Below are 25,425 nucleotides of genomic sequence, written 5' to 3'. Positions count from 1 at the left end.
TTGAGAGGGGGTCAAATACTTATTTCCCTCATTAAAATGCAAATCAATTTATAATATTTTTTACATGCGTTTTTCTGGATTTTTTTGTTGTTATTCTGTCTCTCACTGTTCAAATAAACCTACCATTAAAATTATAGACTGATCATTTCTTTGTCAGTGGGCAAACGTACAAAATCAGCAGAGGATCAAATACTTTTTTCCCTCACTGGAAAAAAGGATGGCATTGGTGTTTCTCTACAAGTAGGGTGAGTCAACATGTTTTTTCTACTTGCACAATGCACACATACACCCACACACAGAAATCAGAACCATGGACAGCCACATCATATTCAGCTTACGTTGATTGGATTAAATTGTTTTTGGTATCTTTTAGTTGTCACTGTATTAGACTAAGCATACAGTTGAAGTCGGAAGTTTACATACACCTTAGCCAAATACATTTAAACTACGTTTTTTCACAATTCCTGACATTTATTAACTAGTAACAATTCCCTGTCTTAGGTCAGTTAGGATCACCACTTCATTTTAAGAATGTGAAATGTTAGAATAATAGCAGAGAGAAAGATTTATTTCAGCTTTTATTTCTTTAATCACATTCCCAGTGGGTCGGAAGTTTACATACACTCAATTAGTATTTGGTTGCATTGCCTTTAAATTGTTTAACTTGGGTCAAACGTTTTGGGTAGCCTTCCACAAGCTTCCCACAATAAGTTGGGTGAATTTTGGCCCATTCCTCCTGACAGAGCTGATGTAACTGAGTCAGGTTTGTAGGCCTCCTTGCTTGCACACGCTTTTTCAGTTCTGCCCACAAATGTTCTATAGGATTGAGGTCAGGGCTTTGTGATGGCCACTCCAATACCTTGACTTTGTTGTCCTTAAGCCATTTTGCCACAACTTTGGAAGTATGCTTGGGGTCATTGTCCATTTGGAAGACCCATTTGTGACCAAGCTTTAACTTCCTGACTGATGTCTTGAGATGTTGCTTCAATATATCCACATCATTTTCCTTCCTCATGATGCCATCTATTTTGTGAAGTGCACCAGTCCCTCCTGCAGCAAAGCACCCCCACAGCATGATGCTGCCACCCCTGTGCTTCACGGTTGGGATGATGTTATTCGGCTTGCAAGTACCCCCTTTTTCCTCCAAACATAACGATGGTCATTATGGGCAAACAGTTCTATTTTTGTTTCATCAGACCAGAGGACATTTCTCCAAAAAGTATGATATTTGTCCCCATGTGCAGTTGCAAACCGTAGTCTGGCTTTTTTATTGCGGTTTTGGAGCAGTGGCTTCTTCCTTGCTGAGGGGCCTTTCAGGTTATGTCGATATAGGACTCGTTTTACTTTGGATATAGATATTTTTGTACCTGTTTCCTCCAGCATCTTCACAAGGTCCTTTGCTGTTGTTCTGGGATTGATTTGCACTTTTCGCACCAAAGTACGTTCATCTCTAGGAGACAGAACGCGTCTCCTTCCTGAGCGGTATGATGGCTGCGTGGTCCCATGGTGTTTATACCTGCGTACTATTGTTTGTACAGATGAACGTGGTACCTTCAGGTGTTTGGAAATTGCTCCCAAGGATGAACCAGACTTGTGGAGGTCTACCATTTCTTTTCTGAGGTCTTGGCTGATTTCTTTTGATTTTCCCATGATGTCAAGCAAAGAGGCACTGAGTTTGAAGGTAGGCCTTGAAATACATCCACAGGTACACCTCCAATTGACTAAAATGATGTCAATTAGCCTATCAGACGCTTCTAAAGCCATGACATCATTTTCTGGAATTTTCCAAGCTGTTTAAAGGCACAGTCAACTTAGTGTATGTAAACGTCTGACCTACTGGAATTGTGATACAGTGAATTATAAGTGAAATAATCTGTCTGTAAACAATTGTTGGAAAGATTACTTGTGTCATGCACAAAGTAGATGTCCTAACCGACTTGCCAAAACTATAGTTTGTTAACAAGAAAGTTGTGGAGTGGTTGAGAATCGAGTTTTAATGACTCCAACCTAAGTGTATGTCAACTTCCGACTTCAACCGTAGGTGATTTGATTATGTTGAAATGATGAAGTTGAAATGTTGCTAGAATAGTGGAAGCAGCTTCTGTTTTCTTTGTAATTTGTTGTAACTCTTAGTGGTTCTAAGTCAATGGTTGTTTAGCAGTCCAAAAATGTCAGAAACATGAACTTGCTTGACCATGCTGTAGGTCATGTAACTGTTTGTTACATGAAATATGCTTTGTGGACATCACCCAATGGTGATTGCTCTCCGGTTTTGTGATGAAACAAAGCTGTGGTTGGATTTATTCTGTCACTGTGTCTTCTTATTGTCTTTGCATTTGGCCTATATATCACAGTGGCAAGGCATATGAACTAACAGGTTATGGAGCAAACAAAGCAATGATCACAACACAGGTTGTAGCCTAATACAGTATGGCTTTTTTTTCTGGCTTGGCTTCCCCAGTGATTTTACCCATGTACCGCTACTGACCATTATGTCCGATTGTGAAATGCAAATTCAAAAACATTTGTACCTGGGCAAATTATTAGATGGCCTGCAAAAAAATTAAATCCGAATGGACCAGATTGACGCGCTCTCCCCACTATTTATTGTTTCTGCATTGAGGATTCACCCTCTTTAGATAATTATTTTGTAATTTATATGCAACAAAAAAAACGTTGTTTTGAGCTCAAAAATAAGTAGTACCAGAATGCAGATCAGAGAGCCAAACGAACGGCTCTTTCACCGATGCGATTAGGTTCCCAACGTTAACCAAAAAGATCCGTTCAAAAATAGCCGTTCGTTCGCGAACGACCCATCACTATATAAAACCCTGATAAGAGTAGAGACGCGTTGGTTTTTATCAACTTCCACTGTCCTCCAAGAGTTGCTGAATCTCATCCTCACGACGGTCAAAAACAAGAAGCGGCCACAAAGGGGCGACATCATACCATTAATGTAGGTGGGTGGAAAGAGACTTTATCGACCGATGCACCTTTGACAGTTCTTAATGTAGACCTTATTTGTGTGAATTAAACGTCTGATCGTATATATACATACATAAACAACATTGACAAACGCTGTAATTCACTGTAGATCATAGCTACTTCTATTTCCTAAATTGGATAGCAAACCACGTGACCAATGCGGAAGTTGTCGCCGGTAGAAACCAGCGAAAGGGGAGTAGGTCCCTAGTCCTAGCTCAGTGGAGTGGATACATTATTCGTTCATCCTTCTGTTTATTCATTGTTTGAGGTCCCATATTATTTTGCCTCTGTGACTTGGATACAACCGAAAAGGACACTAACTGCACTGTGTGCATTTAGCCTCAATTGCAGAATTTACAAGGTGAGTTATTGCCTTCTTGGAGACCAAAATATGGCTAGATAACGGTGATAATTATTTCCAAACTGAGTTTGCTACCATAGAGATCCTATATTAAATTACTAATTATGTGGTTGCCACTTGCCAAAGCCCTCAGCACAGTCGTAACTTTGTATCATACTGCGAGTGCGACGAGGCAGGAAGTGTCAATAAATATAGAAATATCAGACTATAAACGAATCTTTGTACAGAAATACAATATTTTTTACTGTTGCAGATTGACTAAATGTACATTAACATACGTAAATCTACCAAAAAGTTTAGTTAACTAGTAGACTAAACTTATTTCAAGTGAGAGAAAGCCATTTTAGAACCCACAATAGTCACTGGGAGCGTTAGTGATTTGTTACTGCTCTAGGTGGGGGGGGGGGGTTGGGAAACCCTGCTCTAGGCTACTGTAGTAGCCTAAGAAGTCTGTCTCGTTTTGCATAGGCTGTGGCGCTCTTGGATTGAATGGAATACTGTATTAGTAGGCTATAGGCAGAAGCGGGGTGTGGGTAAAATCAAAGCCCACCCACCCCCCCAAAAAACGCCATATTACAATCAATGTGTTTGTGATAATTGCGTTGTTTGCACTATAACCTGTTATCAGTGGTGGAAAAAGTACCCAATTGTCATACTTGAGTAAAAGTATAGATACCTAAATAGAAAGTTACTCAAGTAAAAGTGAAAGTCACCCAGTAAAATTTTACTTGAGTAAAAGTCTAAAATTATTTGGTTTTAAATATACTTAAGTATCAAAAGTAAAAGTAGAAATCATTTCAAATTCCTTATATTAAGCAAAGCAGAGGCACCATCTTCTTGTTTTTACAATTTACGGATAGCCAGGTGTACACTCAACACTCGATGCATTTGTGTTTATTGAGTCTGCCAGATGTAGGCAGTAGGGATGACCATGTGTTCTCCTGATAAGTGCATGAATTGGAGCATTTTCCTGTCCTGCTAAGTATTCAACATGGAACGAGTACTTTTGGGTGTCAGGGAAAATGTATGGAGTAAAAAGTACATTATTTTCTTTAGGAATGTAGTAAAGTAAAAGATGTCAAACATATACAGTGCATTCAGAAAGTAAATGTATAAAAAATAATGGACAAAGCGAAAACAGGTTTTTGTAAGTTTATTCAAAATAAAAAATAAAATAGAAATACCTTATTTACATAAGTATTCAGACCCTTTGCTATGAGATTTTGAGCTCAGGTGCATCCTGTTTCCATTGATCATCCTTGAGATGTAGAATGTGATTGGAGTCCAGCTGTGGTAAATTCAATCGATTGGACATGATTTGGAAAGGCACACACCTGTCTATATAAGGTCCCACAGTTGACAGTGCATGTCAGAGGAAAAACTAAGCCATGCCGTAAAAGGAATTGTCAGTAGAGCTCTGATACAGGATTGTGTCTAGGCACAGATCTGGGGAAGGGTACCAAAACATTCCTGCAGCATTGAAGGTCCCCAAGAACACAGTGGCCTCCATCATTCTTAAATGGAAGACGTTTTGAACCACCAAGACTCTTCCTAGAGCTGGCCGGCCAGCCAAAATGAGCAATCGGTGGAGAAGGGCCTTGGTCAGGTAGGTGACTCTGACAGAGCTCCAGAGCTCCTCTTTGGAGATGGGAGAACCTTCCAGAATGACAACCATCTCTGCAGCACTCCACCAATCAGGCCTTTATGGTAGAGTGGCCAGACGGAAGCCACTCCTCAGTAAAAGACACATGGAGTTTGCCAAAAGGCACCTAATGGACTCTCAGACCATGATAAACAAGATTCTCTGGTCTGATTAAACTAAGATTGAACTCTTTGGCCTGAAAGCCAAGCTTCACGTCTGGAGGAAACCTTGCACCATCCCTACAGTGAAGCGGCAGCATCATGTTGTGGGGGTGTTTTTCAGTGGCAGGGACTGGGAGACTAGTCAGGATCGAGGGAAAGATGAACGGAGCAAAGTACACAGAGATCCTTGATGAAAACCTGCTCCAGAGCACTCAGGACATCAGACTGGGGTGAAGGTTCACCTTCCAACAGGACAGCGACCCTAAGCACACAGCCAAGACAACGCAGGAGTGGCTTCAGGTCAAGCCTCTCAATGTCCTTGAGTGGACCAGCCAGAGCCCGGACTTGAACCCGATCGAACATCTCTGGAGAGACCTGAAAATAGCTGTGCAGCGACGCTCCCCATCCAACCTGACAGAGCTTGAGAGGATCTGCAGAAAATAATTGGAGAAACTCCCCAAATACAGGTGTGCCAAGCTTGTAGCGTCATACCCAAGAAGACTCAAGGCTGTAAACGCTGCCAAAGGTGCTTCAACAAGTACTGAGTAAAGGGTCTGAATACTTCTGTAAATTAGATTTCAGTTTAAAAAATTTTTTTAATACATTTGCAATATGCTTTGTCATTATGGGGTATTGTGTGTAGATTGATAATATAATTTAATCAATTTAAGATTACGGCCGTAACATAACAAAATGTGGAAAAAGTCAAGGGGCCTGAATACTTTCCGAATGCACTGTAAATAGTAAAGTACAGATACCCCAAAAAACTACTTACGTAGTACTTTAAAGCATTTTTACTTCAGTACTTTACACCACTGCCTCTTAGTTCATATGCCTTGCAACCGTGATATATAGGCCTAAGGCCGAGACAATAAGAAGACACAGTGGCAGAATGAGTTCAGCCACACCTTTGTTTCATCACAAAACCGGAGAGCAAAGAAATCAGGAGCTGCCTCCACTATTCCAGCACCATTTCAACTTCAACATTTCAACATAATCAAATTACCTATGCTTAGTCTAATACAGTGACAAGTAAAATATACCAATTATTTTTTTGTCTAATCAACATAAACTAAATATTGTGTGTGTGGGAGTATAATTTTTTTTGGGACTAACCCAATGCCGTCCTCCTCTCATGTTGATGAAACGGTTAATGTCATACAATACATGCTTTTATTTTTTGTTGTCCTAGGCTACCTGGCTAAAATGCTTGCTCGCTAGCCTGACTTCCTTTCATGGGCAAAGTTAGCTAGTTAACATTAGCCTTCTACATCTAGCTACATATTGAACATCCATCCTCTCAGGCCAAGGGCACAATGTATGAATTAATGGTTGGATCAGAATCGCCTTTATAATCATTGGCCAGTACAGAGAAGTAAAGGGGAATTTCACCCTGGGGGAATCTGAGCTTGTTTTCATCATGTCTAAGGCATTTCAAGGACAGTGAGATGTGTTTCACACATAATTACCTAGGAGGAGGGCAGGTCCGAATGTATGTTGTCCTGCTTTGTGGCATTTTGCGAAGGCTCTATGTTATACTGATTGCACTATACGTTTTTTTGTGGGTGTAGATATGATTGTCCTTGTTCGATAGACGTCTTTCAGTGTTGTTCCTATCGGCGGATTCATTGCTAAGTATACAAGCATACACATTTTTTCCAGTCTCTGAAAGACTACAACTTGTGTTGGGCGGTGCTTCATGCTCTGGCCCCCGTCCTTCCCCCAAGGCGTGCTTTTTTGAAAAGGAGGCGGACACTAACAACAATCCTTTGGTCAAAACTGAAAGAACTGACCGAACACAATGGCTTCAAGTGAATCCTCTCATCAACACGAATTCGACAATGGTCATCTATTAACTACATGATGACATTCAACCATACATGTTTCAACCGGTATATAGCGAAGAGGATTCGAAACAGAGTTGGATTTAGCTAACGTTAGAAGCTCAGCTACAGCCAATGCCAGCACCAAGAGGGCAGATGACAAATGAATTGCCTAGCTAAGTAAGTTATTTTTCCTACAAGCCACCTAGCTAACTTTAGTTTATCTACTGAAACCCATATTGTGTATTGCTGGCTAACATACTACTGTTATACAGTGGGGGAAATCGATTAATTTTTCTGTTAAGTTAGCTAGCTACACAACTACCAGTAGCCATATCTATGACTAAAAATAGAAGAGGTTTTACAATCAGCGATCTTTTGTATCTCGATTGTAAAACCTCTTCGTTTTAGTCGTAGATATGATTAGCTACTAAACTGCAACCTACAATGTTACAACCAGCCACCTAAAGCTAGGTTTACCAGCAAACGTTAGCACATGACTGGAGTTGGTTAGCTAGTTAGCCTGGCGCCTGCTAACTTGTTATGCGCCACGCCTCGCATTTGTAACTTGTTAGCAAACGTGTAACATCAGCAACTGTAAATCATTTTACTAGCTAGCTATGTAACATAATTGATGAAGGTTGACACTGGTTATGATTATGACCTTGGATGCATTTAAATCTCACAAAATTATAGGCATGACGCAAGATAGGATTCCAAACAGAGTAACAAGTATTGCATATTCAGCAAGGTAAGTTTTCTAGCAAACAGTGAGGAGAAACAATAATAAAATGTACTGTTGTAAATCTCTAAAACTGAAGCTGGTTGTACTATAAAAATATTTGCCTAAGCATGCCTGATAGACATGGCTGTAGGTAGCTACTGTCTGCCTACTTACCTAGGCTCATTTGCACAGTCTGGTCACCGTGCAAAGGTTGAGAGTTATGCTATATTTCTTTCTATTAGGCTAGATATTGTTGTAATGTAATCTCTGCCTGTGCACATGTGCATCAATGGCGCCTGAGGAGATGGCTGCCGTTTTACGGGCTCCTAACCAATTGTGCTTTTGTGGTTTTTTTTGCGTTATTTGTGACTTATTTTGTACATTATGTTTCTGCCACTGTCTCTTATGACCGAAAAGAGCTTCTGGATATCAGGAAAGCGATTACTCACCTCGTACTGGATGAAGATTTTTTCTTTAACGAGTTGGACGCGAAGGATTTACTTCAGACACCCGACAAGGCCCAAACCCCCATCATTCGCATTAAGAAGAGACAGAGATATCGGGGACGTAGTTCGGGGTGCCTTGTAAGGATCCGACGGCGAGTGGGTAATCTGCGCCTTCCATCAGTCCTGTTAGTCAACGTACAATCATTGGATAATAAAATGGATGAGCTTCGATCAAGAATACCCTACCAACGGGACATTTAAAACTGTAATATCTTATGTTTCACCGAGTCGTGGCTGATCGACGACATGGATAGCATACAGCTGGCGGGGTTTTCGGTGCATCGGCAAGATGGAACAGCTGCCTCCGGTAAGACGAGGGGTGGCGGTCTGTGTATATTTGTAAATAACAGCTGGTGCACAAAATCTAATATTAAGAAAGTCTCGAGGTTTTGCTCGCCTGAGGTAGAGGATCTCATGATAAGCTGTAGACCACACTATTTACCAAAAGAGTTTTCATCTATATTCTTCGTAGCTGTCTATTTACCACCAGAAACCAATGCTGGCACTAAGACCGCACTCAACGAGCTATAAGGCCATAAGCAGGTCCATGAGGCATACCGCCCCAACGTGATCAAGACAAAGGAGGTGATTGTGGACTACAGGAAAAGGAGGACTGAGCACGCCCCCATTCTCATCGACAGGGCTGTAGTGGAGCATCTTGAGAGCTTCAAGTTCCTTTGTGTCCACATCACCAGCAAACTATCATGGTCCAAACACACCAAGACAGTTGTGAAGAGGGCACGACAAAACCTATTCCCTATTGGCATGGGTCCTCAGATCCTCAAAAAGTTATACAGCTGCACCATCGAGAGTATCCTGACGGGTTCAAATCAAATCAAATGTTATTTGTCACATACACGTGTTTAGCAGATGTTATAGCGGGTGTAGCGAAATGCTTGTGCTTCTAGCTCCGACAGTGCAGTAATATCTAACAATTTCACAACATATACGTAAAACACACTAAACTAGTAAGGAATGGGATTTAAGAATATATACATATATGGACAAGCAATGACAGAGCGGCATGGACTACGATACAGTAGAATATTATAGAATAGAATGCAGTATATACATATGAGATGAGTAGTGCAAGATATGTAAACATTATTAAAGTGACTAGTGTTCCATTTCTTAAAGTGGCCAGTGATTTCAATAGGCAGCAGCAGCCTCTAATGTGCTAGTGATGGCTATTTAACAGTCTGATGGCCTTGAGATAGAAGCTGTTTTTCATTCTCTCAGTCCCAGCTTTGATGCACCTGTACTGACCTCGCCTTCTGGATGATAGCGGGGTGAACAGGCAGTGGCTTGGGTGGTTGATGTCCTTGATTATCTCTTTGGGCTCAGACCCAGGGCCTCGAGCTTAATGATGTGCTTGGAGGGTACTATGGTGTTGAATGCTGAGCTATAGTCAATGAACAGCATTCTTACATAGGTATTCCTCTTGTCCAGATGGGATAGGGCAGTGTGCAGTGTGATGGCGATTGCATCGTCTATGGATCTATTGGGGTGGTAAGCAAATTGGAGTGGGTCTAGGGTGACAGGTAAGGTAGAGGTGATATGATCCTTGACTAGTCTCTCAAAGCACTTCATGATGACAGAGGTGAGTGCTACAGGGCGATAGTCATTTAGTTCAGTTACCTTTGCTTTCTTGGGTACAGGAACAATGGTGGCAATCTTGAAGCATGTGGGGACAGCAGACTGGGAAAGGGAGAGATTGAATATGTCCGTAGAGAGATTGAATATGTCCGTTGCATCACCGCCTGGTATGGCAACTGCTCGGCTTCCGACTGCAAGGCACTACAGAGGGTAGTGTGTACGGCCCAGTACATCACTGGGGCCAAGCTTCCTGCCATCCAGGACCTCTATACCAGGTGGTGTCAGAGGAAGGCCCTAAAAATTGCCAAAGACTCCAGCCACCCTAGTCAGACTGTTCTCTTTGCTACCGCACGGCAAGCAGTACCGGAACGCCAAGTCTAGGTCCAAAAGGCTTCTTATAATTTAATAATATGCCATTTAGCAGACGCTTTTATCCAAAGCGACTTACAGTCATGTGTGCATACATTTTTACGTATGGGTGGTCCCGGGGATCGAACCCACTACCCTGGCGTTACAAGCGCCATGCTCTACCAATTGAGCTACAGCTTCTACCCCCAAGCCATAAGACTCCTGAACAGCTAATCAAATGGCTACCTGGACTATTTGCATTGCTACTGCTACTCTCTGTTTATTATCTATGCATAGTCACTTTAACTCTACCTACATGTACATATTACCTCGATTAACCTGTGCCCCCACACATTGACTTTGTACCGGTACCCCCTGTATATAGCCTCGCTACTGTTATTTTACTGCTGCTCTTTAATTATTTGTTATTTTTCTGTTTTTCTTTTTTTACCTAACACTTATTTTTCATAACTGCATTGTTGGTTAAGGGTTTGTAAGTACGCATTTCATTGTAAGGTCTACACCTGTTGTATTGGGCGCATGTGACAAATACAATTTGATTTGTATGCATGTTCAACTATCCTAATGTTGATGTTATGCTGGCATGGTTCAACTGTTGTTCCAACTGTACAATATAGTATTATTGTTTGTTTTTTGGTCTTACAGACAATACCTTGTGGTGCCTGGGCTTCTTCCTGGAGTTGATTTCTAAATATAATTCCTTTCCCTGCGTGTCATTGTAGCAGAACTCTATCCTGTGAACTGTATCTCTCTCTCTCTCGGGATTAGACATTATGCTGGATTTCAAGCAGATGACTCATGAGAAGTTGAATAGCAGTTTGATCATAATAAACACTCCTCCCACAGCTTTACAAGTATTCCCTGAACTTACTGTGTGTTTCTTTGGAATGGCAATTTCATCATGACCACCTCTCCCATCATCTGCTGATCACCAGTTCTCCTAGCTACAGATTGTTAAACCAGATAATGTGATTTAACCAAAGATTTTTGGTACCCATTACTGGGAGTTAAAGGATAGGTACTGTTTGGTGTAGCACAGAGAATTTGACCAAACTTGCCATCTTCATCCTCGATTCAGGGAAACTGGAGTCTCATAAAATGTCCATATCCAGATGCAGGGGGTCAGTTTGAATTTAGAAAATGCTCCGTTATTAAAATAAATGTTTTGCTCCATAAAGTAATCCAACAATATGTGCCCCGCCATTGTCTATTTCAAGTCTTCTCACTCATTGATCAAGACAGGTCTCTGTCATCATGACATGCAGCACTTTGGGGTGGACACCCACCTGTCTCGATCAATTAGAGAAGACTTGAAATAAACAAGATGTCGGCTAAAATCTTTGGGTAAATCATTATCTGGTGTAACAACCTGCAACTACAGTTCTCTGCACTTGTGTGTCACTACACCTGAGACACACTGAACTGTACTACACTGTTCATACAATTTTTTGTATATTACTTTTACCATATAACATTGTTGTTTAATACCCAGTTCTCTTGAGTTAGCATTAAATTGTGTACACTCTCTTGTATTATAGATTTTGACAAATTAACAAATATTCTTTGGATATCTGAATGTCTAGCATATGTTTGATGCTACAGAGCCCTGTACTGCTTATATAAATATCTTCTGTGAATCCATAAGGGCAGACAAATTTCAAAGATTGATAGAAAATATCCATATTTATTTGATGGTGGTTCTACACTCTAAAAATATGGGGTTCAACAAGAGTTCTTCTAAGATCCTCAAAGTTCTTTGAAGAACCTTAGGGTTCTTGGCACTGAAAATGGCCCCCAAAAGGTTCTTCCAAGAACCCCATAGGAGGTGGGGTTCATCGAGGAACCTCCTTAGTTGGTGGGGGTTCTTGCAGGAACCTAACTGCCCAACTGAAAAAGGTGCAGGCACTTAACTGAAAAATGTAAAGATCTCCTCAATTAAAGGTAAGGTTTGTCCCTTGTACGATCTAAATTGATTTTGTTTTATGATGATACCATGTAGCACACCTGATTCAAATAATTAGCTGGTTGATAAGCTAAACCAGGTTAGTTACAACTGGGGTTGGAGTGAAAATCTACAGGAGGGTAGCTCTCCAGGAACATGGTTGGAGGCCCCGGTATATACAGGCAGCCCAATTCTGATATTTTTTTCCACTAATTGGTCTTGATCACATCAGATATTTTCCAGAACTGATCAAAAGACCAATTAGTGAAGTAAATATCAGAATTGGGCTGCCTGTGTAAACAGTCATACACTCTAAAAAGAAAAGCTTCCTGGTGTATCCTTTAGGGGTTCTTCGAATTGAAACTGTGGGGGAACCCCTATAAATTCTTCAAATAATCCCTTTTAATGGATCCTCGAATAACCTTTTGAATAAACTTTTGGGGTTAATTTTTTAACTATCCCTCCCCTGTTGTTGTTGTTGTTGTTATTGTTATTAATAATAATATGCATAACAATAACACAATATTTTAGTTCTCAGTGTTTACTCCCAGCAGAGCCCCAAGTCCAATGGGTATATCTTCTGCCGTGTTGTTATTGTGTTGATGTTCTCCGTATCCATAGCCAGAATGATTTTGCAGTGCATGGTGATCGAACAGGTTTCCTGTTATATTCATCAGAGGTGTAAGGAGGGTGAATTCTGTGAATCCAAAAAATAGTAATTATACAGATGATTAACAAAACATGCACACGACAGTATTCATACCTTTGTTTTTGTGGTGAATGTGAATGGAAAAAACTGTTTTGATAATGGTTAAGTGAAGAGGTAACGGAGGAGGATGGTAAATGTGATCTACATAACATACCAATACCAATTGACATACCTTTGTATGCCTCCTTGTCTGTATACCTGCAGACACAGACACAAAAGTGAGCAGTTCAGTAATCTGCACCCAATGCAGCTAGCCTTCAACATATTCTTATAGCCTACATACAGTGGGGCAAAAAAGTATTTAGTCAGCCACCAATTGTGCAAGTTCTCCCACTTAAAAAGATGAGAGAGGCCTGTAATTTTCATCATAGGTACACGTCAACTATGACAGACAAATTGAGAAAAAAAATCCAGAAAATCCCATTGTAGGATTTTTAATGAATTTATTTGCAAATTATGGTGGAAAATAAGTATTTGGTCACCTACAAACAAGCAAGATTTCTGGCTCTCACAGACCTGTAACTTCTTCTTTAAGAGGCTCCTCTGTCCTCCACTCGTTACCTGTATTAATGGCACCTGTTTGAACTTGTTATCAGTATAAAAGACACCTGTCCACAACCTCAAACAGTCACACTCCAAACTTCACAATGGCCAAGACCAAAGAGCTGTCAAAGGACACCAAAAACAAAATTGTAGACCTGCACCAGGCTGGGAAGACTGAATCTGCAACAGGTAAGCAGCTTGGTTTGAAGAAATCAACTGTGGGAGCAATTATTAGGAAATGGAAGACATACAAGACCACTGATAATCTCCCTCGATCTGGGGCTCCATGCAAGATCTCACCCCGTGGGGTCAAAATGATCACAAGAACGGTGAGCAAAAATCCCAGAACCACACGGGGGGACCTAGTGAATGACCTGCTGAGAGCTGGGACCAAAGTAACAAAGCCAACCATCAGTAACACACTACGCCGCCAGGGACTCAAATCCTGCAGTGCGAGACGTGTCCCCCTGCTTAAGCCAGTACATGTCCAGGCCCGTCTGAAGTGCATTTGGATGATCCAGAAGAGGATTGGGAGAATGTCATATGGTCAGATGAAACCAAAATATAACTTTTTGGTAAAAACTCAACTCGTCATGTTTGGAGGACAAAGAATGCTGAGTTGCATCCAAAGAACACCATACCTACTGTGAAGCATGGGGTTGGAAACATCATGCTTTGGGGCTGTTTTTTCTGCAAAGGGACCAGGACGACTGATCCGTGTAAAGGAAAGAATGAATGGGGCCATGTATCGTGAGATTTTGAGTGAAACCCTCCTTCCATCAGCAAGGGCATTGAAGATGAAACGTGGCTGGGTCTTTCAGCATGACAATGATCCCAAACACACCGCCCGGGCAACGAAGGAGTGGCTTCGTAAGAAGCATTTCAAGGTCCTGGAGTGGCCTAGCCAGTCTCCAGATCTCAACCCCATAGAAAATATTTGGAGGGAGTTGAAAGTCTGTGTTGCCCAGCGACAGCCCCAAAACATCACTGCTCTAGAGGAGATCTGCATGGAGGAATGGGCCAAAATACCAGCAACAGTGTGTGAAAACCTTGTGAAGACTTACAGAAAACGTTTGACCTGTGTCATTGCCAACAAAGGGTATATAACAAAGTATTGAGAAACTTTTGTTATTGACCAAATACTTATTTTCCACCATCATATGCCAATAAATTCATTAAAAATCCTACAATGTGATTTTCTGGATTTTTTTTTCTATTTTTGTCTGTCATAGTTGACGTGTACCTATGATGAAAATTACAGGCCTCTCTCATCTTTTTAAGTGGGAGAACTTGCACAATTGGTGGCTGACTAAATACTTTTTTTCCCCACTGTATTCTTACCTGTTGATTGAGATCCATTGAATTGTGTTCATTTTCTGTTTTTAGAAAGATTTTCACAAATATGAAAAGATAGATGGTATCATCATAAAACAATATCAATTTAGATCATACAAGGGACAAACCATAACTGAAAAATGTAAAGATCTCCTCAATTTAAGGTAAGTGCCTGCATCTGCTGTCTTTTCAAATCCAGATGTTTCAGTTGGGCAGTTAGTTGGTGGGGGTTCTTGCAGGAACCTAAGGAGGTTCCTCAATGAACCCCACCTCCTATGGGGTTCTTGGAAGAACCTTTTGGGGGCCATTTTCAGTGCCAAGAACCCTAAGGTTCGTCGAAGAACTTTGAGGATCTTAGAAGAACCCTTGTTGAACCCCATATTTTCAGAGTGTAGTCCTTTATCTGGCTTCGGTACACTGGCAATGGTGGGCTGGGGCAGCTGAGACTCTGTGCTTATGGCGATGGGCTTGCCCTGTCTGTGGTGAACTGCCAGCTGGATAAGACTCTGCCGAAAGCAGTGTAGGGCTTCTTAACCACCAACTGTTTGGTCCTCTTGCAAAATATTTGCTGGTACTGCATGTCTTCTAGAAAGACATGGTTGTGGTCTTAGCATTTTACACTTTTTGTGGAAGTGGCATAGGACAACACGCCTTTGTTGTTAAAGGTATCACCAGAATGGGACCAGCTAGCGTATTATTTAGGGCAGGAGTTCTTAAGCTTTTTCAGGCTAGGACCCAAATGAGAAATTCTGTGTTTTCCTGGGACCCAAGCTTATGAAAACATCCAACTATACGTAAATATCGGTACTTTTTAATTTCCCTTATGCCTAAAATAAATGCAATATAGACAAAAACAAATGACAATTAAATGAAATACCCATATAAATAGCAATTCATGTTTTATTTTTCCCAATTTAAATACACTCTTACATATCTGTCTAGGTTGGAACTGTTGCTGTTAAAATACACTGCTCAAAAAAATTAAGGGAACACTTAAACAACACAATGTAACTCCAAGTCAATCACACTTCTGTGAAATCAAACTGTCCACTTAGGAAGCAACACTGATTGACAATACATTTCACATGCTGTTGTGCAAATGGAATAGACAACAGGTGGAAATTATAGGCAATTAGCAAGACACCCCCAATAAAGGACTGGTTTTGCAGTTGGTGACCACAGACCACTTCTCAGTTCCTATGCTTCCTGGCTGATATTTTGGTCACTTTTGAATGCTGGCGGTGCTTTCACTCTAGTGGTAGCATGAGACGGAGTCTACAACCCACACAAGTGGCTCAGGTAGTGCAGCTTATCCAGGATGGCACATCAATGCGAGCTGTGGCAAGAAGGTTTGCTGTGTCTGTCAGTGTAGTGTCCAGAGCATGGAGGCGCTACCAGGAGACAGGCCAGTACATCAGGAGACGTGGAGGAGGCCGTAGGAGGGCAACAACCCAGCAGCAGGACTGCTACCTCCGCCTTTGTGCAAGGAGGAGCAGGTGGAGCACTGCCAGAGCCCTGCAAAATGACCTCCAGCAGGCTACAAATGTGCATGTGTCTGCTCAAACGGTCAGAAACAGACTCCATGAGGGTGGTATGAGGGCCCGACGTCCACAGGTGGGGGTTGTGCTTACAGCCCAACACCGTGCAGGACGTTTGGCATTTGCCAGAGAACACCAAGATTGGCAAATTCGCCACTGGCGCCCTGTGCTCTTCACAGATGAAAGCAGGTTCACACTGAGCACGTGACAGACGTGACAGAGTCTGGAGATGCCATGGAGAACGTTCTGCTGCCTGCAACATCCTCCAGCATGACCGGTTTGGCGGTGGGTCAGTCGTGGTGTGGGGTGCCATTTCTTTGGGGGGCCGCACAGCCCTCCATGTGCTCGCCAGAGGTAGCCTGACTGCCATTAGGTACCGAGATGAGATCCTCAGACCCCTTGTGAGACCATATGCTGGTGCGGTTGGCCCTGGGTTCCTCCTAATGCAAGACAATGCTAGACCTCATGTGGCTGGAGTGTGTCAGCAGTTCCTACAAGAGGAAGGCATTGATGCTATGGACTGGCCCGCCCATTCCCCAGACCTGAATCCAATTGAGCACATCTGGGACATCATGTCTCGCTTCATCCACCAACGCCACGTTGCACCACAGACTTCCAGGAGTTGGCGGATGCTTTAGTCCAGGTCTGGGAGGAGATCCCTCAGGAGACCATCCGCCACCTCATCAGGAGCATGCCCAGGTGTTGTAGGGAGTTCATACAGGCACGTGGAGGCCACACACACTACTGAGCCTCATTTTGACTTGTTTTAAGGACATTACATCAAAGTTGGATGGGCCTGTAGTGTGGTTTTCCACTTTAATTTTGAGGGTGACTCCAAATCCAGACCTCCATGGGCTGATACATTTGATTTCCATTGATCATTTTTGTGTGATTTTGTTGTCAGCACATTCAACTATGTAAAGAAAAAAGTATTTAATAAGATTATTTCATTCATTCAGATCTAGGATGTGTTATTTTAGTGTTCCCTTTATTTTTTTGAGCAGTGTACAATAAATAATTTACATTCTGAACTGGAATAAACTGATCACATCTCACAGATGTGTAACAGAACACACACAGGCTCAGTTTTTGATAGTGCAACCCTAAGTAACAGTACAAATGAAAAATGATCAGGCCTACTGTAGAAATTATTGTTGGAAAAAAAGGTCTGTTGGAACTGGTCCTGTTAAAATACAATCAATCATTTTTATTCTGAACTGGAATAAACTGATTGATCACATCACACAGATGAACAATCAATCAAGCAAAGCGTCAATACAGGACTAAGATTGAATCATACTACACCGGCTCTGACGCTCGTCGGATGTGGCAGGGTTTGCAAACTATTACGGACTACAAAGGGAAGCCCAGCCGTGAGCTGCCCAGTGACACGAGCCTACCAGCGAGCTAAATGACTTCTATGCGCTCTTGAGGCAAGCAACACTGAAGCATGCATGAGAGCACAGCTGTTCCGGACAACTGTGGGATCAAGCTCTCCGTAGCTGATGTGAGTAAGACCTTTTTAAACAGGTCAACATTCACAAGGCCACAGGGCCAGATGGATTACCAGGACGTGTACTTAGAGAATGCGCTGACCCACTGACATTTTCAACCTGTCCCTGACCGAGTCTGTAATACCTACATGTTTCAAGCAGACCACCATAGTCCCTGTGCCCAAGAACACCAAGGTAACCTGCCTAAATGACTACCGACCCATAGCACTCACATCTGTAGCCATAAAGTGCTTTGAAAGGCTGGTCATGGCTCACATCAACACCATCATCCCAGAAATCCTAGACCGATGACGCAAATCTCTATTGCACTCCACACTTTCCCACCTGGACAAAAGGAACACCTATGTGAGAATGCTGTTCATTGACTGCAGCTCAGTTTTCAACATCATTGTGCCCTCAAAGCTCATCACTAAGCTAGAGACCCTGAGACTAAACAACTCCCTTTGCAACTGGATCCTTGACTTCCTGACGGGGCGCCCCCAGGTGGTAAGGGTAGGCAACAACACATCTGTGACGCTGATCCTCAACACGGGGGCTCCTCAGGGGTGCGTGCTTAGTCCCCTCCTGTACTCCCTGTTCACCCATGACTGCGTGGCCAATCACGACTCCAACACCATCATTAAGTTTGCCGATGACACAATGGTGGTAGGTCTGAACACTGACAACAATGAGACAGCCTATAAGGAGGAGGTCAGAGACCTGGCAGTGTGGTGCCAGGACAACAACCTCTCCCTCAACGTGATGAAGACAAAGGAGATGAATGTGGACTACAGGAAAAGTAGGACCGAGCACAACCCTATTCTCATCGAAGGGGCTGTAGTGGAGCAGGTCGAGAGCTTTAAGTTCCTTGGTGTCCACATCACCAAAAAACGATCATGTTCCAAACACACCAAGACAGTCGCGAAGAGGGCACAACAACGCCTATTCCCCCTCAGGAGACTGAAAAGATTTGGCATGGGTCCTCAGATCCTCAAAAAGTTATACAGCTGCACCATCGAGAGCATCATGACTGGTTGCATCACCGCCTGGTATGGCAACTGCTTGGCATCCGACCGCAAGGTGCTACAGAGGGTAGTGCGTATGGCCCAGTATATCACTGGGGCCAAGCCATCCAGGACCTCTATACCTGGTGGTGTCAGAGGAAGGCCCTAAAAATTGCCAAAAGCTCCAGCCACTCTAGTCAAAGACTGTTCTCTCTGCTACCGCACAGCAAGCAGTACTAGCGCGCAAGTTTAGGTCCAAAAGGCTCCTTAACAGCTTCTACCCCCAAGCCTATAAGGCTGCTGAACGGCTAATCAAATGGCTACCCGGACTATTTGCATTAATGAAATAATTATACATGTACTCTGACACCATTAACAGGTCCGCGACCCACTTTGGGCCACGACCCATAATTTAAGAAAGGCTGGTTTAGGGACAATTGGGGGACATTGGGAGCTGCTTTTGAAAAGACAGATCAGTCAACAAAGTGAATGGGCTGGGGGGCTAAAGAAGGTGTGAAAAGTCTTAGGAAGGCAGTTCTTACATAGTATGAATTGTTGTGAATGGGAGATTTGGCACCTCAATCGCTCTCATATGCGACAATACATTTACTGTCTAATCACAACCCTGCACAACCAAAACCCCCTTCCTAATCTCAAAGTACTGTCTGTAAACCTCCCCCAGCCCATTGACTTTGACAGGTTATTCTTGTCAGTAACACAAAAATACAAACACTACCCTATTCATGGTAATACCATGCTTACCATGCTAAATTGAGCTATCTTAGCTGTCAGCTTGTAAATATTTTGGCCAACTTACATTCATCTTGTGCAGCACTAGGGGTTGGAAGCGCATGTTAGTGGAATCAGATACAGTGCCTTGCAAAAGTATTCATCCCCCTTGGTGTTTTTCCTATTTTGTTGCATTACAACCTGTAATTTAAATGGATTTTTATTTGGATTTCATGGAATGGACATACACAAAATAGTCTAAATTGGTGAAGTGAAATGAAAAAAATAACTTGTTTAAAAAAAAATCTAAAAAATTAATAATGGAAAAGTGGTGCGTGCATATGTATTCACCCCCTTTGCTATGAAGACCCTAAATAAGATCTGGTGCAAGCAATTACCTTCAGAAGTCACATAATTAGTTAGATTGCACACAAGTGGACTTTATTTAAGTGTCACATGATCTGTAACATGATCTCAGTATATATACACCTTTCCTGAAAGTCTGCAACACCACTAAGCAAACGGCACCATGAAGACCAAGGAGTTCTCCAAACAGGTCAGGGACAAAGTTGTGGAGAAGTACAGATCAGGGTTGGGTTATAAAAAAATATCTGAAACTTTGGACATCTCATTGAGTACCATTTTAATTCCATGATTAAAACATGGAAAGAATATGGCACCACAACAAACCTGCCAAGAGAGGGCTGCCCACCAAAACTCATGGACCAGGCAAGGAGGGCATTAATCAGAGAGGCAACAGAGACCAAAGATAACCCTGAAGGAGCTGCAAAGCTCCACAGCGGAGATTGGAGTATCTGTCCATAGGACCACTTTAAGCCGTACTCTCCACAGAGCTGGGTTTTACGGAAGAGTGGCCAGAACAAAGCCATTGCTTAAAGAAAAAAATAAGCAAACACATTTGGTGTTCGCCAAAAGGCATGTGGGAGACTCCCCAAACATATGGAAGAAGGTACTCTGGTCAGATGAGACTAAAATTGAGCTTTTTGGCCATCAAGGAAAATGCTAACTGGCGCAAAAACCCAACACCTCTCATCACCCCGAGAACACCATTCCCACAGTGAAGCATGGTAGTGGCAGCATCATGCTGTGGGGATGTTTTTCATCGGCAGGGACTGGGAAACTGGTCAGAATTGAAGGAATTATGGATGGCGCTAAATACAGGGAAATTCTTGAGGGAAACCTGTTTCAGTCTTCCAGTGATTTATGCAAGGCTCAAGTTTTCTGTTTTTTTGTCTTATTTCTTGTTTGCGTCTTCAAAGTGGTAGGCATGTTGTGTAAATCAAATGATACAAACCCCCAAAAAATCCATTTTAATTCCAGGTTGTAAGGCAACAAAATATGAAAAATGCCAAAGGGGGTGAATACTTTCGCAAGCCACTGTACTGTACCAGCTACAACATATTACACAATTTAACCACCCCACTAATTGTATTGATCTCTATTAGACTAAGCATACCTAACATGGACATTTCAATATTGTCAGCTTGCTGTTAGCTAACTAGCGCCACTAAATTAGCAGCAAGAATGCTAGCCAGCTGAGACTGGCTCAGAACCAACTAACCAACCATAGACAATTTCTACACATGCATCATTGTTACCAACACACAAAGAGTGAGTTAGCTATAGCGACAATTCTATTTTTAGTAACGGAGTGTTTTCCAGACAAGGTGGAATAGATGGCTACCAAATTGAGATGCTCTTTATTTGGTAACATTAGCTAGCTTACGTTAGCTAACGTCAGTCAAAGATAGAATGAACAAACAAACATGTTTACTCTGCTGACGTTAGCTACCAGTCTAGCAGTGACTACCATGGCATAGGCGAAATTTGTTTGACAGTGTGTATACCAAAAGATAGCTATATGATTTAGCTGATGGCTTTCAGAGTTCAGTACAGGACTGTAACATTAACTAGCTAGCTAACTTGCCCAGCTAGGCTAGCAAGCTAGCTAGCCACTTTTAGCTAGCTAGCCACTGGAGGACAACAACACAACAAGATGTAACAATTGAAGTTGTTTCTGTCTGACATATTGCTCTCGATGTGATTGGTGTGAAGCCAAATCCAAACTGGCTTCCCTTGACACTTTGTTTTTGGGGTGCGCCAGGACCATTCACAGAGTGAGCTCAATGCTGATTGGCTATTATTTTTTTATTTTTTTATCAAGGGATGCCAAATGCTCGCTGGCTTCCCTTACATTCAATACTACAGGTGGCAACAATGTCATACTCTTTTTGACCAGACAGCATCACATAGATGGCCTACACATAGAGACAGAGGGGCGCTGTTTCGCTCGCTCTGATGCTTTCTCCGGTGAGATACTGTACATTCAGCCTCTTGTGAATTGAAGGAAAAGTATGAAACCGAGACGAAATATACTTTTTTGTTTTGTTTTTTTGGTACATAATTTTGGGAATCCTGGCTTCCTTTGGCATCCATGAATACACGCCACTGGCTATAGAGTGTACAACAAGGCATTCACGTTTTAACATAAATGTGTAGGCTACCATATCTTAGTGTTGAGTTTTTTCCTCAACCTTTACATCAACCTAGCCTATATCGATAGGCTACAAAGTAATAGGCTACATTAACGTGTAGTTAGCCAACAACATTCACATTGCATATTGTTTAGTATTTTTATAAATGACTAAGAAATTAAGTGTCCTTCTTGCTGCAGGAAAGGAAATTCTCTGTTTGCACTGAATGATTGTGATGGTTTCCAAGTGACTGTGTTTTTAGATTTATAATGTACTTAAAGACAAACATGTAAATAAAAGGTTTCAGTTTAGTTTCAAAAGCTTTTCTTTCTCAAATGTAGCATTATTCCATCTTGGCAGTAGACTAGATTTAATAATCTCACGTCCCTGAACACCCTGTGGTTTGTGACTGCAGGGTTACGGCCCCCAATTTCAGACTCAGAGGGTTCCATGTTTTTGTTCTCTCAACTGTTACATTGTCTCATGATCTTGGCACTAAATCCCATCCCTCAGTCTGAACACCCTGTGGTTTCAGGGCATTCACAAACTTTTGAGACTGCTAGGCTTTCTTTCAGACCCAGAGGAATCTACGTTCTAGTCCCCGGAGTAGCCTTTCATATTACCTTCTTATTGTGACAGTCAGTGACCTTATTAACTGCTCAGGGCCCAGTTTCCCAAAAGCATCTTAAGGCAAAGTTCATCTTAGAACCATAACATCCTATGGTTCTAACGATGAATTTAACCTTAAGATGCTTTCGGGAAACCGCGTCCAGATGAGTAGGACTACTGTCCCACATATCACATTGAGTTACTAGACAAGGCTAGCTATCTATAGCCTGATTTGCACTATAGGGCCGACCTGACCTGCACCGTGCTGACTCTGAAAAATTATTTTCACATTGTCCTTTCCTGCATGGTGTATGCGTATCCAGGCCAGCCTAGTATAGCTTGGCTAGGTTTGGCCTGTAGTGTGGATCAGGCATGAGTAAGTTAATAGACAAGGATATCTATGTGTGCCAATGTTATTGCCAATGGACGTGCTATATGCTTTAAGGATACGTTTTATTTTTTACAACCAAATCTATATTTTTTATGTACAGTGGGGGAAAAAAGTATTTAGTCAGCCACCAATTGTGCAAGTTCTCCCACTTAAAAAGATGAGAGAGGCCTGTAATTTTCATCATAGGTACACGTCAACTATGACAGACAAATTGAGAAAAAACAAACAGAAAATCACATTGTAGGATTTTTTATGAATTTATTTGCAAATTATGGTGGAAAATAAGTATTTGGTCACCTACAAACAAGCAAGATTTCTGGCTCTCACAGACCTGTAACTTCTTCTTTAAGAGGCTCCTCTGTCCTCCACTCGTTACCTGTATTAATGGCACCTGTTTGAACTTGTTATCAGTATAAAAGACACCTGTCCACAACCTCAAACAGTCACACTCCAAACTCCACTATGGCCAAGACCAAAGAGATGTCAAAGGACACCAGAAACAAAATTGTAGACCTGCACCAGGCTGGGAAGACTGAATCTGCAATAGGTAAGCAGCTTGGTTTGAAGAAATCAACTGTGGGAGCAATTATTAGGAAATGGAAGACATACAAGACCACTGATAATCTCCCTCGATCTGGGGCTCCACGCAAGATCTCACCCCGTGGGGTCAAAATGATCACAAGAACGGTGAGCAAAAATCCCAGAACCACACGGGGGACCTAGTGAATGACCTGCAGAGAGCTGGGACCAAAGTAACAAAGCCTACCATCAGTAGCACACTACGCCGCCAGGGACTCAAATCCTGCAGGGCCAGACGTGTCCCCCTGTTTAAGCCAGTACATGTCCAGGCCCGTCTGAAGTTTGCTAGAGTGCATTTGGATGATCCAGAAGAGAATTGGGAGAATGTCATATGGTCAGATGAAACCAAAATATAACTTTTTGGTAAAAACTCAACTCGTCGTGTTTGGAGGACAAAGAATGCTGAGTTGCATCCAAAGAACACCATACATACTGTGAAGCATGGGGGTGGAAACATCATGCTTTGGGGCTGTTTTTCTGCAAAGGGACCAGGACGACTGATCCGTGTAAAGGAAAGAATGAATGGGGCCATGTATCGTGAGATTCCATCAGCAAGGGCATTAAGATGAAACGTGGCTGGGTCTTTCAGCATGACAATGATCCCAAACACACCACCCGGGCAACGAAGGAGTGGCTTCGTAAGAAGCATTTCAAGGTCCTGGAGTGGCCTAGCCAATCTCCAGATCTCAACCCCATAGAAAATCTTTGGAGGGAGTTGAAAGTCCGTGTTGCCCAGCGACAGCCCCAAAACATCACTGCTCTAGAGGAGATCTGCATGGAGGAATGGGCCAAAATACCAGCAACAGTGTGTGAAAACCTTGTGAAGACTTACAGAAAACGTTTGACCTGTGTCATTGACAACAAAGGGTACAGTGGGGAAACAAAGTATTTAGTCAGCCACCAATTGTGCAAGTTCTCCCACTTAAAAGATGAGAGGCCTGTAATTTTCATCATAGGTACATGTCAACTATGACAGACAAAATGAGAAAAAACATTCCAGAAAATCACATTGTAGGATTTTTAATGAATTTATTTGCAAATTATGGTGGAAAATAAGTATTTGGTCAATAACAAAAGTTTCTCAATACTTTGTTATATACCCTTTGTTGGCAGTGACACAGGTCAAACGTTTTCTGTAAGTCTTCACAAGGTTTTCACACACTGTTGCTGGTATTTTGGCCCATTCCTCCATGCAGATCTCCTCTAGAGCAGTGATGTTTTGGGGCTGTCGCTGGGCAACATGGACTTTCAACTCCCTCCAAAGATTTTCTATGGGGTTGAGATCTGGAGACTGGCTAGGCCACTCCAGGACCTTGAAATGCTTCTTACGAAGCCACTCCTTCATTGCCCGGGCGGTGTGTTTGGGATCATTGTCATGCTGAAAGACGCAGCCAGGTTTCATCTTCAATGCCCTTGCTGATGGAAGGAGGTTTTCACTCAAAATCTCACGATACATGGCCCCATTCATTCTTTCCTTTACACGGATCAGTCGTCCTGGTCCCTTTACAGAAAAACAGCCCCAAAGCATGATGTTTCCACCCCCATGCTTCACAGTAGGTATGGTGTTCTTTGGATGCAACTCAGCATTCTTTGTCCTCCAAACACGACGAGTTGAGTTTTTACCAAAAAGTTCTATTTTGGTTTCATCTGACCATATGACATTCTCCCAATCCTCTTCTGGATCATCCAAATGCACTCTAGCAAACTTCAGAGGGGCCTGGACATGTACTGGCTTAAGCAGGGGGACATGTCTGGCACTGCAGGATTTGAGTCCCTGGCGGCGTAGTGTGTTACTGATGGTAGGCTTTGTTACTTTGGTCCCAGCTCTCTGCAGGTCATTCACTAGGTCCCCCCCGTGTGGTTCTGGGATTTTTGCTCACCGTTCTTGTGA

At 42.3% G+C, this 25,425-nt stretch overlaps 1 protein-coding gene across 1 annotated transcript in view; it reads left to right on the top strand.

Annotated features, from left to right (window-relative positions):
• Positions 1–3,143: 3,143 nt before the first annotated feature.
• LOC121571973 (UPF0687 protein C20orf27 homolog) overlaps positions 3,144–25,425 on the top strand; it is a 44,804-nt gene continuing 22,522 nt past the window's right edge. Inside the window, exon 1 of the mRNA XM_045221858.1 lies at positions 3,144–3,346. The gene's annotated coding sequence lies outside the window, so the exon portion shown is untranslated. The remainder of the gene's footprint in view (positions 3,347–25,425) is intronic.

This window comes from Coregonus clupeaformis, chromosome 8 (genome assembly GCF_020615455.1).
Source record: "Coregonus clupeaformis isolate EN_2021a chromosome 8, ASM2061545v1, whole genome shotgun sequence".
Taxonomy (NCBI): domain Eukaryota; kingdom Metazoa; phylum Chordata; class Actinopteri; order Salmoniformes; family Salmonidae; genus Coregonus; species Coregonus clupeaformis.
The sequence above is the reverse complement of the archived record's forward strand: the minus strand, read 5'-3'. Positions and strand labels throughout refer to the sequence as shown.